The 15,534-nt window shown below is 35.8% G+C and overlaps 1 pseudogene; it reads right to left on the reverse strand.

The window, feature by feature from the left end:
• Positions 1 to 3,412: 3,412 nt before the first annotated feature.
• Positions 3,413 to 4,093, reverse strand: LOC127199646 (methylglutaconyl-CoA hydratase, mitochondrial-like; annotated as a pseudogene).
• Positions 4,094 to 15,534: the final 11,441 nt, after the last annotated feature.

Below are 15,534 nucleotides of genomic sequence, written 5' to 3' on the forward strand. Positions count from 1 at the left end.
GTTTGATCACTGTCTATCAGGTCTTATCAGGGTAGCCTGCATCCCCTTCCTCTGTGTTCTGACCGAGCCTCTGTGTCAAGAAGAATTAAACAAATTGGGGCACCAGAGTTCGTGTCAGAGTCAGTTCTGTCTCTTCCCCACTCCCCGCACACATGGAGAATGAGCTGTTCATCAGCTACATCTGAACAGGGCATCTAGGTTCTCTGCATGCATTATCCTTGGTTGAGCTCTTTATATATTTTGGATTATAGCCCTTTGTGGGATGTAGTGTGGGAAAAGCTCCATTCCCAGTCTGTAGACTGTCCTTTTGTTCTGTTGACAGTGTCTTTTGCCTTACAGAAGCTTTTCAGTTTCATGAAGTCCCATTTATTGCTTACCTTAAGGCTGAGCTACTGGTGTTCTGCTTAGGACATTGCCTCCTGTGCCAATAAGCTCAAGGCTCTTCCCCATTTTTTTTTTCTAACAGATTTAGTGTGTCTAGTTTTATGTTGAGGTCTTTAATCCACTTGGAATTTAATTTTGTGCAGGATGATATATGTGGATCTACTTGCATTTTTCTACATGAAGACATACAATTAGTCCAACATCATTGATTGAAGATGATATCTTTTTTTCCATTGTATGGTTTTGGCTTCTTTGTCAAAATCAAATGTCCAAAGGTTTGTGGGTTTATTTCTGAGTCTCTGATTTAATTCCATTGGTCAACCAGCCTATTTCTATGCCAGTACTGTGCTGGTTTTATTGCTGTTGCTCTATAGTACAGCATGAGATCAGGGATGGAGATTATTCTTGGAGATCTTTTATTGTACAAGATTGTTTTATCTATTCTGATTTTTTTTCCACATGATGTTGACAATAGATCTCTAAGGTCTAAAGAGTTGTGTAGATATTTTGATAGGGATTGCACTGAATCTGTAGATTGCATTTGGTAAAATGGGTACTTTTACTATGTTGAGTCTCCAAATCAAGGAAGTTTATTTCTTTTTTAAATTTTTCTTTTTTAATAATTTATTCAGATTATATCCACATTGTTAATCCCTCACCTATAAATTCCCATCCCCTCCCCTCCATCCTTTGTACTATTCACTACCCCTAGACCTCTCACAGAAGGATGCCTACCCAGATATCACAGAAATAATTGAGACTCTTTTCTATTTGCTTATAAAGCTTAAGAACACAGTCTTGGGCAGTTTAAGTCTCTTCTTAATGTTCTATGTTAACCTGATTCCATCTTTGCCATAATCCCCAAGTTACTTGGTTTTACGTTCTTTCTTTGTTCCAGCTAAATCTTCTTTATCTCTCCTGCACCTTTGCCTATGGCTGAATCCCCTATTTCCTCTTCTTACTCCTCTTCTCCTCCTTGGCAGGAAGTCCAGGCCTATTTTCTTCCCTGCTCAGTGTTAGCTGTAATCTGTTTTATTGCCATATAAAGTGACAATCAGGGAGCAATTTTACAACTTTGAGACAGGAGATACTCAGAATAAGTCCAGATATGGTGGATATTTTAAATCAGCATTTTAATTACACAATAATCTTACCCCAACAGTAGAGTGTAAGTGGAATAGTGCTATGGTTATTTTGCTTGTGTACTTTGTTTGAAAATAATATTTGGAATGTTATATATGTGGCAGAAGAAATAGCACAAGTCTTAAATCATGTGTGCTCTTGCTGAGGAACAAGATTACATTCCCAACACTTTTATAATTACTCACAGCTGTCTGTAACTTCAGTTTCATCTTTTTTTTCTAGTGATTTTGGACAATAGACATTCACATCTTGCATGTATGTACATGAAGGCAAAGCACCTATACAACATGAAAATATGAAAGTGAATATATCTAAAAATTTAAAAGAAAGCCTTGTTTGTCTAATGGTGCATAATTATTGAGTAAGTTTATGTAATTTTAGAAGAAAATGGGTATAAATCTTGTTTAATTTTAATTTAAATAATGTCCCCCGGAGGGGGATACCTGGTGGCACTCAGAGGAAGGACAGCTGGTAGCCAAGAAGAGACTTGATACCCTATGAGAATATACAGGGGGAGGTAATCCTCCTCGGGAACAGTCATAGGGGAGGGGAATAATGGGAAAATGGGGGGGGGGAGGGATGGGAGGATGCAAGGGATGGGATAACCATTGAGATGTAACAAGAATAAATTAATTAAAAAAAGAATTTAAACATTAAAAAAATAATTTATTCAGATTACATCTCAATTGTTATCCCCTCATTTGTATCTTCCCGTTCCCCCCTCCTTCCCTCTTTTACCCACTCCCTCTCCTCTAGGCCAGTGACAGAAGGGGACCTTCTCCCACACCATATGATCACAGCCTATCAAGTCTTACCTGCATAGCCTACTTACTCTTCCCTCTGAGTGCTACCAGGTGTCCCCACCAAGGGGAAATGGTCAGAGTCAGTCTCCACTCTCCACACACTGTGGAGAATGTGCTGTCCATTGGCTAGATCTGAATACTGGGTCTAGGTTTCCTGCATTTATTGTCCTTGGTTGGTACAGTAGTTTAAGCTGACCCCCCTTGGTCCAGATATGTCAGCCTTGATGGTCTTCTTGTAGGGTTACTGGACACTCTGGGTCCTATTATTTCCCCATTTTTCCATACCTCTCTCACTTAGAGTCCCAATAGGAAGTCCCAGTATCTGTTCCAATCTCCCTATGAATAAAGACTCTCAGAGGACATACCTGTTGGGCTCATGTCCAATTATAAGTGAGTGTATACCATGTGTTTATTTCTGGGACTGGATTAACTCACTCAGGATCATCATTTCTAGTTCCATACATTTAACCTGGAGAACGCTAAGTTGAAGGCACTAATATATATATCAAATTCATTACACACAAAAATGAGAGAGCAATAAAGAGTATATATTTGGGTGAATGTGGAGGTCATGGGATATCTGGGAGAAACTGGGGAGGGATGAGTCATAATCAAAATATAGTGTATAAAAATTTCTACTCTAAACAAAATAAGAAACTATATATTTCCTATGGAATTGGATGATAGAGTTTTTTTTTAGTATATAGAAATAGGTTTATTTTCTTAATGACACACAGTAGACATACAATCAATTATTTCCTAGAGTGTGCAATATAAATTTTTCACATTAAAAATTTAATGACAGAACACCTGATATCTGGGAAATATTAAAAACACACACAAATTTTTTATGTGTTTTGACCACAGACACTGCTAGCTTTATAAATCTAAGTAAATATGGCATGGCACACAGTGGCTTGAGCACAGATGGGCTTGCTTCAGGCATAATGAGAACTCACACTCCACTTTGGTCATTGAGATTCACTGTGGCAAGCAGAGGGTGGATCTGAAAGACTCTTCCAGCACTGTAGGTCACCACTGGCTTTCCTCTTATTCTCTTTTTTAGTAAGGGGGGTCTTTTCTCATTCAAGAAGACCTTCCATTCTGTCTTTCGTCGAGATGGTCTGAGCATAGTAAGCTTTTTATATGGCTAAGCCCGTCACTAAGTTGACCTCTATCAGTTGGTAATTTGCTAGTTTGGCCACGCTCATAGCAATAGAGCCCTGAGGTAGAAACTCTCGCCAGGTCCAAAGTCTTCCTGTGGGTAGCGTCTCAATATTGGTTTTACTGTAACACATAGCTGTTCAAGCCAACAGCTTTAGCTTCTTGACCATCAAGCACTGAAAAAAAAAAAAAAAGAAGATGAGTTTCTTGGCCAGGAACATCCTGATGGCAGGTGGCATTCTCTGCATCCTCCTCTACCAGGAATAATTGACAACTTTATTTCAACCAGACCAAAGTTTGCAGAGGCGGCTGGTACTCAAACATCGCATACTAAAGCCACATCAAGATCCCCCTTCTAGGGCAACACCAGACATTAACTCCGTCTATGGCTGCAATCACGGGCCTAGGAAGGTGAGCATTGTTATTGATCATGGCTTGTATTTTGGCGACAAATGGATGGACTTCATTTGAATGCGTTTTGGCTCTTTCTTTAAGGTCAGCACCTGTACAGAATATCCCTGGGACTTCACATCTAATCATAATGGTCGGAACTTTTATTTTTAATCCGATTTCAATGCATCCATAGCTTTTGATAACATTTTGATTACATTTTTACTGAGTGATTTCCCCCATAAACTCTGTTAATTCTAATTACCATAGTCCCTCGGTTCTCCTCCAGATGCCACAGGAGCCGCTCGTCCTCACCTCAGAGCTGTAGCCATTCCTCAGATAGATATTAAAATTCAAATATTATGTTAATAGGCATCAAAACAAAAATGATTGAGTGCACTGTCAATAGAGTCACTAAAATACTAAATTTTGTTCTGCAACAACAGAAAGTGACATGGAAGTAAGAGACCTGTGTGGACACATTTGAGAATTGAAAATATCAGTGTTAGACCTGGTGGCACTCAGAGGAAGGACAGCAGGTTACCAAGAAGAGACTTGATACCCTATGAGCATATACAGGGGGAAGTAATCCCCCTCAGGAACAGTCATAGGGGAGGGGAATAATGGGAAAATGGGAGGGAGGGTGAATGGGAGGATAAAAGGGATGGGATAACCATTGAGATGTAACAAGAATAAATTAATAAAAAAATAAAATAAAAATAAAAAAATAAAGTAACTGTTATATGTTTTTAAGACTTGATACTCTATGAGCATATACAGGAGGAGGAGGTTCCCTCACTCACAGTCATAGGGGAGGGGAGTAAGGGGAAGATGGGAGGGAGAGAGGAATGGGAGGATACAAGGGATGGGATAACAATTGAGATGTAATATGAATAAATTAATAAAATATATTTTAAAAAGATCAAACTGTTGTGAGAGTGAAGGATCTGAAGCATAAAAGGATTTAAAATGCAGAATGTAGATGAGTTCTGGTATTTTAAAAATGAATTATTGTTTTAAAAGTTTCTGTCTAACTGTCTCTATACCCTCACCTCCAGGGAAATAAATCTAATAAATGATGGCACAGTGTTTTCATTATTCATGGCCACCAAAGTATCAAATTTAAAAGTTAATATAATTTGCTTTACTGAAACATGGAACTAGGCATAAGAACTATCTCGAGAATATGTATTAGATCCAATGAACTCATTGTATAAAAGAATTCAAATACAGAAACCTGAAAATAATGAGGGAGCAGAAAGTAGAATAATAGAAAACATCAAAGGAATTGTAGATGAAACAGAGATAAATAGATGAATTAATGAGTGGATTGATGGGTAAATAGGAGAGATAAATGATAGATTGTAGATGGATTACAGATAGATAATGATAGATGATAGAAAGACAGGTTAGGGATAGGTTGATGAGAGTTGTATAGGACATAAGTTTCACATAAGTGAAGCTATCGATAGATGATAGATAGAGATAGATAGATGATAGATAGATAGATAGATAGATGAGAGATAGATAGGACATAAGTGTTATTATAAGAATGTTTGAATATGCCATTGTCTTCATTTATTGATATTGATAGTGTTTTTCATATTTAATTTATCCATATGCTATTAACAAAGGTGCAAATCTTCATAATTACTGTTTTATAATCAATAAAGTAATTTTAAGGCTTACACAGTACAGAATTTAGAGCTGTACAAACTAAAAAACTAAGGTGAAAGAGGGAGGGAGGGGGAACGGGAACACACACATGAAGGATAGCAATTGAGATGTAATCTGAATAAATTATTTAAATTTTAAAAAGGGAAAATAAAACAAAGTCAAATAAACAGGAAAGCCCCAGGAGTTCTCATTCATCTTCTGAGTGCATTATTCAAACACTTCCTAATGGACAAACAGAAGCAACTAATACAAACAAAGAAACAAACAAAAAAGATGGGGTCACTAGGGCATTTAAAGTCAAAATTCACTTCCTTCAAAGAAAGATGAGTATAGGAATGGAGTATTCTTACTTATAAGCCAGTGTTTGTTCTTCAACCCATTGCTTTTCATGTTTTTTCTTATAATGATAAAATTGCTCTACAGGTTTTGATGTTGATGGCATTGGGATCTCTACTATAGGTTCTACTCAACTTTTATGCCATTTAATTTTTGTCAGTATGAATGACTTTTATTGATGAGAGAGCTAAAGGCGCTCTTCCATGTTCCAACCCCAAAGGGATATGAATTAATTTCTATAAAAGAAAACACATGATATGTATTGTGATATCCTAGTTGAAAAATTTTATATTAGTATTAATAGTCTATTTAATTTAAGAATACTTTTAGAGAGTATTTAAGAATGTTTTAAGGTTTTATAAGAGTCATTAGACTCTTTTTTATAATTAAAAAATAATGCCATGAGCATGTTAGTTAAAATTCAACAAAGGAACAATATTTCTAAATATGTTCATCCATACATGTTTTAATATGTTTATATGAAACCTGTGTTAAGAAGTTGTGATATAAATTTATCACCATATGCTAGTGAAATCAGACAAAAACTAAGATTAATAACTCATAAAGGTAAACAGCTAGCCTTTAAAAGTTCAAATTTGTTTTGAAAATAATTCTACATCTTACTAATGTGTCAGAAGAAAACATATAATTTTAATTTATGAATTTAGATTATTAGGGATTTTTAAAAATGATATGACTATCTTGTATTTCAATTGTTTTTTTCTAAACTTTGTTTAAAAACAAATAAATTTTCACTTATAACTGCTTTAACTAGTGAAATTTTAATTGGATTTGCAAAATATGATTTAGTAACAAATATGTCATATAGGTTTAATCAATGTGAGCTCTCTGTTTATATTGTACACTCCACTGTCAAATGCGTAAGTAATATTATCTAATATTCCATATCCAAACTCTATACTAGTCTTATATGAATTTCTTATTCAACTATAAATTCTTTGGCCTTGAAGAGTGCAACATTTCTATTAACACAATTAGGTAACTAAAATTGAATGACTGATGCTAAGTTATATTAAAATCAATTTCTTTAGTTATTTGGGAATACTTTATAATATTTTAATTTTATCTGTGAGATCTCAAAGCTAACAAATCTAGATACTGACAGGCAATTCTAGTAAATTCTAGGAAAACAATAAGGGTAAATAGCTAATAATCTATGAAACTGTATTTATATGATAACTAATAAAATATAAAAAGTATCTCAAGATATTTATAAATCATATAGGAAATTACTTCAAAATACATTTTCCATTAACATAATCATAGCACCAAACCTTTTTTTAAGGAGTGGACGTCTCTTAATATTATGTGAACAATAAAATCAGACTTTGCTTTTCTTACATTGTTAGGTACTAATGAATCATAAACTAGGCATATATTTCACTTAATTTTGCTCTTACTTTGGCAAAAGAGTAAATTTGATCCGATATATTTTTGAAAAATAATACATCTTAGCGATGAAGACCAAGAAAGAATAATAAGTTTAACTCAGTGTCAGTTTCACATTACTTCAATGATTTTCAGCTCTTGTTTTCACCTATAAAATAGAATATCATATTTCAAACTTACTTGAAAAGATTATTTAAGTGATATGATAATAAATATGTGGAAATGCTTTAAATATATATGTATATATATATATATATATATTCTGTATATATATTGTCTGTATAAGCACAGAACTCAGTAATATACTTTTTGACATTATTTCTTTGCATTGTTTTTATATGTATTTACATACACACAGGTGCAAAGGATTCATTTTGGTGTGTAATGTTTTTACTTATTTGCAAGGTTGCCTTTTTTACATAACAAACTTTACAAGATATCAGTTGGCAAGTAAAGTTGTGATATTATCATAAAACATTTGATAACATTTGTAAGTAACAAAAACATAAAAATGGCATTAGACATGTTTCAGATTATGAAAAAATAAAATCTAAATGTGGTTATGTAATTCCATGGGGTATGATATTATAAGATTCATTTAGCAGTTCTGTGGCTCTCAGTTTTATTCCAACGCTTCAATAATAACAAAGGAAAAAATACATGGTCATCGTTATTAAACAGATTAAGAGGAAATCTTTTTAGGAATATTTTGCTTAAATACCAAAACTTACCTTGCTAGACAAACAGCATGGCAATGATCTATTCCCTGAAAGCCTGCTCTTCAATTTTCATATAACACATCAGACTGACTTAAAATCCATGGAGTATGATTAGTAGAAATCTCTCAGAATTTGGGGTACTGATTATGTGTGTAGTGGAATATGTTATATATATATATATATTTGTGTGTGCATATATACATATGTATGAAGTTCAGAAGCGAAACTTGGGTACCATTTCCTGAACTATCCACATCAGTTTTTAACACAAGATTTCTCCTCAGGACTGTTGGATTACAAGTTAGGCTAGAATGGTTGGTTACCAAGCCCAAGAGATTTTTCTGTCCTTCCGTTGCCCACAATGTCACTACATATGTTGGACTATAACAGGATTTATGTGTGGGTGTTAAGGGTCAAATTTATGTCCTCAGCATTGCACATGAGAAATAGTAACTGAGACATCTCTCCAGCTGTATCTTTTAACGTGGGCATTAGTTTTTGTGAGGAGAAAGCAATAGGCAATCCCTTGATGACTCAGGTGAAGGATACCTGGATGAAATTATATATACATTACATATTGATTTGTTTATTCTGAAGGCCTTTTCTATTAGACATACATTACCATATTTCTTCTGTTACCTTGGCCTCCAAGCCCCCACCCCATTTATTCTTTCTTGTTCTAATTTTCCTCTTTATACCTTCATAAGATTGTACCCAATTGCTCTTCTGGTAACCTTATACTTTTCAAAACCTACTTTATTTAGGGTTCTTAAACACGTCAACCTCACTCCTAACCCACAAACCAGAGGAATGGGAGAAAGAATGCTAATGGGAAAAATGGGTTATTGACATGTTTAGGCACCGATTCTTGGGCAGATTCCACTCTGTGTTGCTAGGATACCATCGGCCCAGTCCAATAGCTGAGACCAAACAGCACATGAATCTGCAGAGGTGTCCTGATCCAGTAGACATCATCACAAGTCCTTGAAAGTGGCCATAATCAGCCAGAGTTCCATAGGAAGTTCTCTGAGACATTTCCATGAAGCAAAGACCAGTGAAGACCAACAAAGACCAGTGAAGCGTTGCCCAGTGTAGAGATGCCAAAAGCCTTGTCTCACTGGCAAGATTTTTTTTCACAACTTCCCACTACCGTGAACCCTGTTCTATGTCTTCTCCAAGAAAAATATCACATTTCTTCTCTTTCAAAAAGACATCATGTGATCTATCACAAGACAACTTTCAATAAAGCACCACATGACACAAGTGTCTCTTCAAAGAAACCAGAAACTTCCACTTCACCCACTTTAAAAGATCCTCTTCTCTCAAGACTCAATAATCCAAAGAGAAGAGTGGGCAGAAAGATTGAAAAAACAAAAAAAGAGTCAACATCATCAAGGAAACTGATTTTCAACACAACAGGGCAGTTGGACATATACTGTCAAAGAGGTTGTAACAGCAGGCATAAAACAAACAAAAGTTCAGGCTAGGAAAATATTCCCACATGGAAAAGGGTGGTATGGTGGTGACCATAAAACATCACCTCTTCTGAAAAGGAAATGCCAGATTATTCTTCAATTATGTGGTAGTTGAAAGATCAACCATACTCCATGATACCCCCTATGCCTAGGAATATTCAGGCAGTGTAAACTGGCCTTGGTGGCCTGAAAGGATTAGAGAGAGAGAGAGAGAGAGAGAGAGAGAGAGAGAGAGAGAGAGAGAGAGAGAGAGAGGGAGAGAGAATGAGGATGGGTAGCTCAGAAGTTTGGAGTGGGTCTGAAAGGAGAGAATCAATGAATACATTGTATAAAATTCTCAAAGTTTTAATAAAACAAACTATTAGAAAAAGAAAATGAATATAGTAGAATATCATTAGAAATCAATCCACTGACTTTTCTGTCAGCCATGTTTTGTTTTTTCCTGGGTCTCTGAGCTGCCAACCCTCTGATTTCCAGCCACTGAGGAAGTGTCAGTCATGGGGTACTGCTCCTGAAATGAGCCTCAAGTTGGACCAGTCACTGGTTGGCAACTTGCCCAAGTTCATGTACCACCATTACTCCAGCACATCTTTCAGGCAGCAAAGATTGTAGTCAAAAGTTTGGTGGTTGGGTTGATATCCTTGTCCCACTACTGGAATTTTTGTCTGGTTGTAGAAGATCACCATTAAGGGCTCAATATCCCCCGTTACCATGATTCTTTCTTAGGGTCCTGAGAGATTTAACTCCTCTAAGTCTCCACTCTGATCCCCAATGTTCCTCAAACCCAATTCCAGGCATCTCTTCCAGTACTCTCCCCCTTTATCCTCAGCTCTGGCCACGGCCTGTTCCCTCTTATTTCCATCCCCACCTGCCCCCAGTTCACCCACAATATTTATGCCATTTCCCCTTCCTAGAGATATCCATGTGCCCCTCTGGAGCCTTTTTTGTTACTTAGCCTCTCTGGGTCTATGGATTGTAGCATGTTTGAACTTTACTTAATGGCTAGTGCCCAATTATAAGTGAATACACATCATGTTTGTCATTTTAGGTCTTAGTTACCTCACTCAGGAAGATTATTTTTAGTTCCATCCATTTCCCTGAAAATTTCATGATCTCAGGTGTTTTTGTTAGTTGGTTTGTTTTTTAACATCTTACTGATACTCCATTGAGTGATTAGAGAGATATCATATAGCAACTTATGGGAACAGATTCAGAAAACCACAGGCATATACTAGATAGAGGCCCAGAAACCTTGAAGAAGATGCAGGAGAAAGATTTATTGGAGACAGAGTGTTTGAGGACACCAGTAGAACATGGCCCACAAAATAAACCAAGTAAGCCTCATAAGGTCTCAAAGAGACTAAAGTGACAATCAAGGATCCTGTGTAGATTTTAGATAGGTCCGATGTATGTATGCTATGGTTGTGCAGCTTTGTGTTCTTACAATACTCCTAATGGTGTAAGTGGGGTGTGTCTCTAACTCTTTCTTCTGCTCTTGGGACCATTTTCCTAATAGTGGGTCCCATCTTTGGTATGGAGGTTTGTGACCAGTCTCATTTTAACTTGTTATGTTATATTTGGTTGATATCACTGGGAGGCCTGATCTTTTTGTGAAGGGTATCAGAGAAGAGTTGATTTGGGAAAAAGGGGATGTGGGAAGGGAGGGGAAACTGTTGTTAAGATGTGATGTATGAGAGAAAAAAATACAAAAAATACAAATTAAAATAAAATGTATGCATAAAGAAACACAAAGGAATGCAAAAATAGAAAGAAAAAATGAAGAGTCATAAATATGAGGATTGGGTATGTAAAAATCAGCATAATGACTACTGCTAAATAAAACATCACAGAAATAATTAAGAGGTATTTGCTTAGGTCATTTATATAATGGCAATACAGATCTAGTCTTAGTGTCAAGGGCATTTGAAACACACAGTGAGATAGAAGGTAACTCAAAGGTCAAAGGTCAAAGGTCAAAAGTGCAAATGTGCAACTTGTTTGGCAAAATGATATTTAGTGGAGCTGAAATACTTGTTGCTCTTTCACAGCTACTACAGCAGTGAGGGAGACCCCAAACAGTTAGAACTACTTTAAATATAAACTTGAAGGCATCCATTGATTTGACTTCACTGGTTGTTCTTCTACTTCTCTGAAGAACTCTGAAGCAGCCATATATATATTGATGAACTCAGTTGCAATTAAAATCCAGAAAACAAAATCATAGAGCTTTAACAAGATCTTGAAATCTCTTCTGTTTCATAACTGAGGAAAAAGTAAGTGATTGCTTACTTTTAATTGTCTTAATTATGTGTCAGAAAAACAAGGTATTAAAAAAGAGGTTTTCACAAAGTTCACAACTCCTAGAAGTTTTGAATCTAGGCATGAGGGCAGGCATTAGAAGATGCTAACGTGTTAAAACAGAAGAACAATTTGTGAGAGATCCTGCATACCCAACACAGGTGAGACATCTGAGGAAGGTGAGGTAGATGGAAGCAGAGACTTCAAAGTAAAAGGCACTACTCATATTGTGCAGGGGCTTTTGAGGGACTCCATTTTAATACTTTTAGTAAAACTTCAAAGTGGACCCACCCGGTTCTATGGAAAAGTGTCTTAATTCATCATCAGAAGTTGATTGCCAGAATGATGCTTAAAAGAACCTCAAAGAAATAGGAAATGAAAAAGGAAATGCAGTTCTCTGTCCCCCCAATACCCTTTAAACATACAGCAGCTATGTCTGCATAATCCCACAAATCACCTGGCAAAGTAAGGATGCTTGGCAGATTTTGCTTCCAGAACCATAAATCAAGAAATAGAAATTATGAGATCCTAGGCAAGAATCAATTTTCTCCTAATTGCCCAAATTGGAAATTGCATGAATGCTCATCACAGTACAACGGTATATGATTATAGTGCATTGATTAAGTGATCCAGTGTGCTGGCAAATTTTCTATTCTACAAAGCATTTTTCTTGGTGAAGAACAAGGAAAGACACTTACTTATCACAGGTCAGTTGGAGTGCTACTTGTATACATTTGATGAGGTGTTGGCTGTTTTTTTTTTTAAATTAATTAAAAATTTTACATATACATTTATACTATTATACATATGTACAATAAACTACCTAAAGCCAGAAGAATCATGAAACAATCAGGAATTATATAAATGTTACATTTAGTGTTTTGGCTATTTGTATTTGGCAGTCTTGAAGAGAACATCTTTTCGATCGAGGTGCATCTCAAATTCTGAATGAAAATCAGTATCTATCATTTTCTTCATTATCAACTCAAAGTATCTATCTAGTCATAAAAACTTCTTAACCCTTAAACAACTAAGCTTAATTGTGAAACTAAACTATCTGGTATTCAGCCCCATCAGAGACATGAGGAGAAATAAAATGAATTACCTGAATAGACAGGAAGTGCAGGTTAGCAGCTGCCAAATGAGAAGATGACAGACAGTTTGCTACCTGAACAGTCACCCAAAACTATCCATAATGTTGGAACATCATCCTCAGCCATATGGCCCAATATATTTGACAGACATGTTTGCAAGTCAGGAACTATTGAGGATTTGCTTATCCTGTCTTGGCAGAGTTTGGCCTTAAACTCTGCCTGCACCCAAGCTTTTTAGGAAGAAATCTGTCTGCAGAAGAAACGAGGACATTTTCCCCAGTGGCTTATTTGCCACCTTTGAAGCCATCTCCACAAGGGGCTTCTTTGAATCTCGTGATCCTTTTTGAGGTATGCTGAGTGTTGCCAGGATTTAACCCATGTTATTGTCAATTAATCTTTAAAATGATAAAAATATTTTTAAAATGTCATATTCTGTATGTCTCTGAGGTTTTTGAAGCCTTATCTAAGTAGTTTAGCTTATCCTTCTATTGAATCACATCTATCTGTTGCACCTAAGATGCATACTTTTGTGACAAAAAAATAGACTCATAATTAATTGATATGACCATGATTTGATCAACTAACAATAACTTTTATTACTTAATTACTTACTTATCCTGAACAGCCTACAGTAGCAGTTTCAAAGTATTGGAAGTAAACTTTGTATTATAATTGAGTTACATAGGTGCAATACCGCATATTTGTAAGAAATATATTTGAGTGTTCGCTCTTCAATTCAAGACCGGGTTGCTACATATGTAGAATTTCAGAAAAATCTAATAACCAAACCTAAAGTCAAAGGGCCAGGAAAATAACTCCAAGTTTCACATGCAAAGTTATTGACAATTTGCAAGGACAAGAAAACTAAGTATTGTTCTTGATTCATCTATTTACAGTGTCTTCCCTCTTGGCCTCTGTGAAGGTCAATATTCTTTGCCAAGAAGACGAGATTTAGAATTGCCATAGAAACATATTTTTTTTTTCTGTGTCTTTGTAGGAGTTTTGAGAAATGCTTTTCTGGGAAGGTGACATTCATCCATGACCTGAAGTCATTAAATAAAAAGAAGAAAGTGAGATAAACACCAGCATTTATTTCTCTTTGTTTCCTAAGCAAGAATGAACTTAGCTCCACATCTTCTTTAAAATTGTGGAATGGATCTTCAATCTTTGAGCCAACATAATCCTTCCATTCCTTAAGTTCTTTTATCAGCTTTTTTTTTTTTTTTTTGTCACAGCAATGAAAAGTGTAATTAGTGAGAAGGCACATTAACTCATTATCCCTGTTCTAGGTAGTGCACTCCCCTTAACTGTTAAGCTTTGAATGCATCATTTAATCTCAGTAACAAAATCTCAACATCCACTCTACACTTTCTTATCTCACTGAAGCTATTTATAATTCTAAGGCCTGTTGACTTTCTGTTAGGAAGCAACATTCAAGCACCAAACAGTGTGTTGCTTACTCTGATCTCTAATACCATAATGAATGCCTAAAATGATAGACTTGCAAATTAAAAAGGTTGCACGGGCTCAGAGTCTGTGACGTGTCAGGTCATAACTGACTATTTCGCTTTGGGGTCTGTAGCAAGACGCCATGGTGGGCATCAATGGCAATCAAAGCTTTTCAACCTGTAGCTAGGAAGCAAGTGAGAGGAAGAAAGAATTGTGGTTTCTGTGGTCTATTCAGGTGATTCCCTAGTGACCTGAAGGACACTTTCCAGTAATGATAACAGGCTGGGGAGCAAACCGTTAGTACATCAGCTTTTGGATAATTAATACAAGTTTTAACTATATTAATTAGTGACCAAAATGGTATGATAACCATAATAAATAACTCCACCAGAAGGAAGAAGTCAAGACTATTATGTCAAAGCTTCAGCCTCCTGGAATTCCAGATTTCTCATGAGCCAATAATGTTAATATTTAGGTATTCCCATTTTGTATTCTATTATACTGCTTTGGGTTACCTTTCTTGGTACTTTTAATTTTTATTTTTTGTTGTTGTTGTGGTTTGTTTTTTGGTTGTTGGTTTGTTTGTTTTTCCCCTAATCTTTTGAGTCTTTTTGTTCGGATAAAGTGATGCAAATATCTTACTTTTCATGGTAATGTTAACAAAAATAGCAAGGATGTGATCTTGACTACTTGAGTTTTCTTTCCATGTAGATTTTAAGAGTTCTTGATCTTATGTTCTTCCCAAATCATTTAATTTGTGAATTTTTCAGTGAGAGGCATTAGAGGCAAACATAATCAGGGAATAAGCCCAGTCTTCTATGCAATCATTTATTTCTTTTCATAAATATCATTGTGTCTGTTCTTACAAAAACAATGAGGGATGTCTTAGGGCTTCTCTTGTGATAAAACATCTCAATCAAAAGTAAATTGGGAAGGAAAGGTTTTATTTCATCTTACGTTTCCAGGTAAAAACTGTCTATCACTGAAGGAAGTCAAGGTAAGGATACAAACAAGACAGGAACCTGGAGGCAGGAACCTCAGTATATGACATTGAAAAATATTGTTTACTCCAAAAAGTGGAGACCAAACCTCAGAGATCAGGGCGGGAGGACAGAGGGTCTTTAGAAAAAGAGAGAAATCATGAGCCGACCTGTGAAAAGCTGTAGATATAGGGCAGGGTAGGTTTCTGAGA

The sequence above is a fragment of the Acomys russatus genome, chromosome 15 (assembly GCF_903995435.1).
Source record: "Acomys russatus chromosome 15, mAcoRus1.1, whole genome shotgun sequence".
NCBI lineage: Eukaryota > Metazoa > Chordata > Mammalia > Rodentia > Muridae > Acomys > Acomys russatus.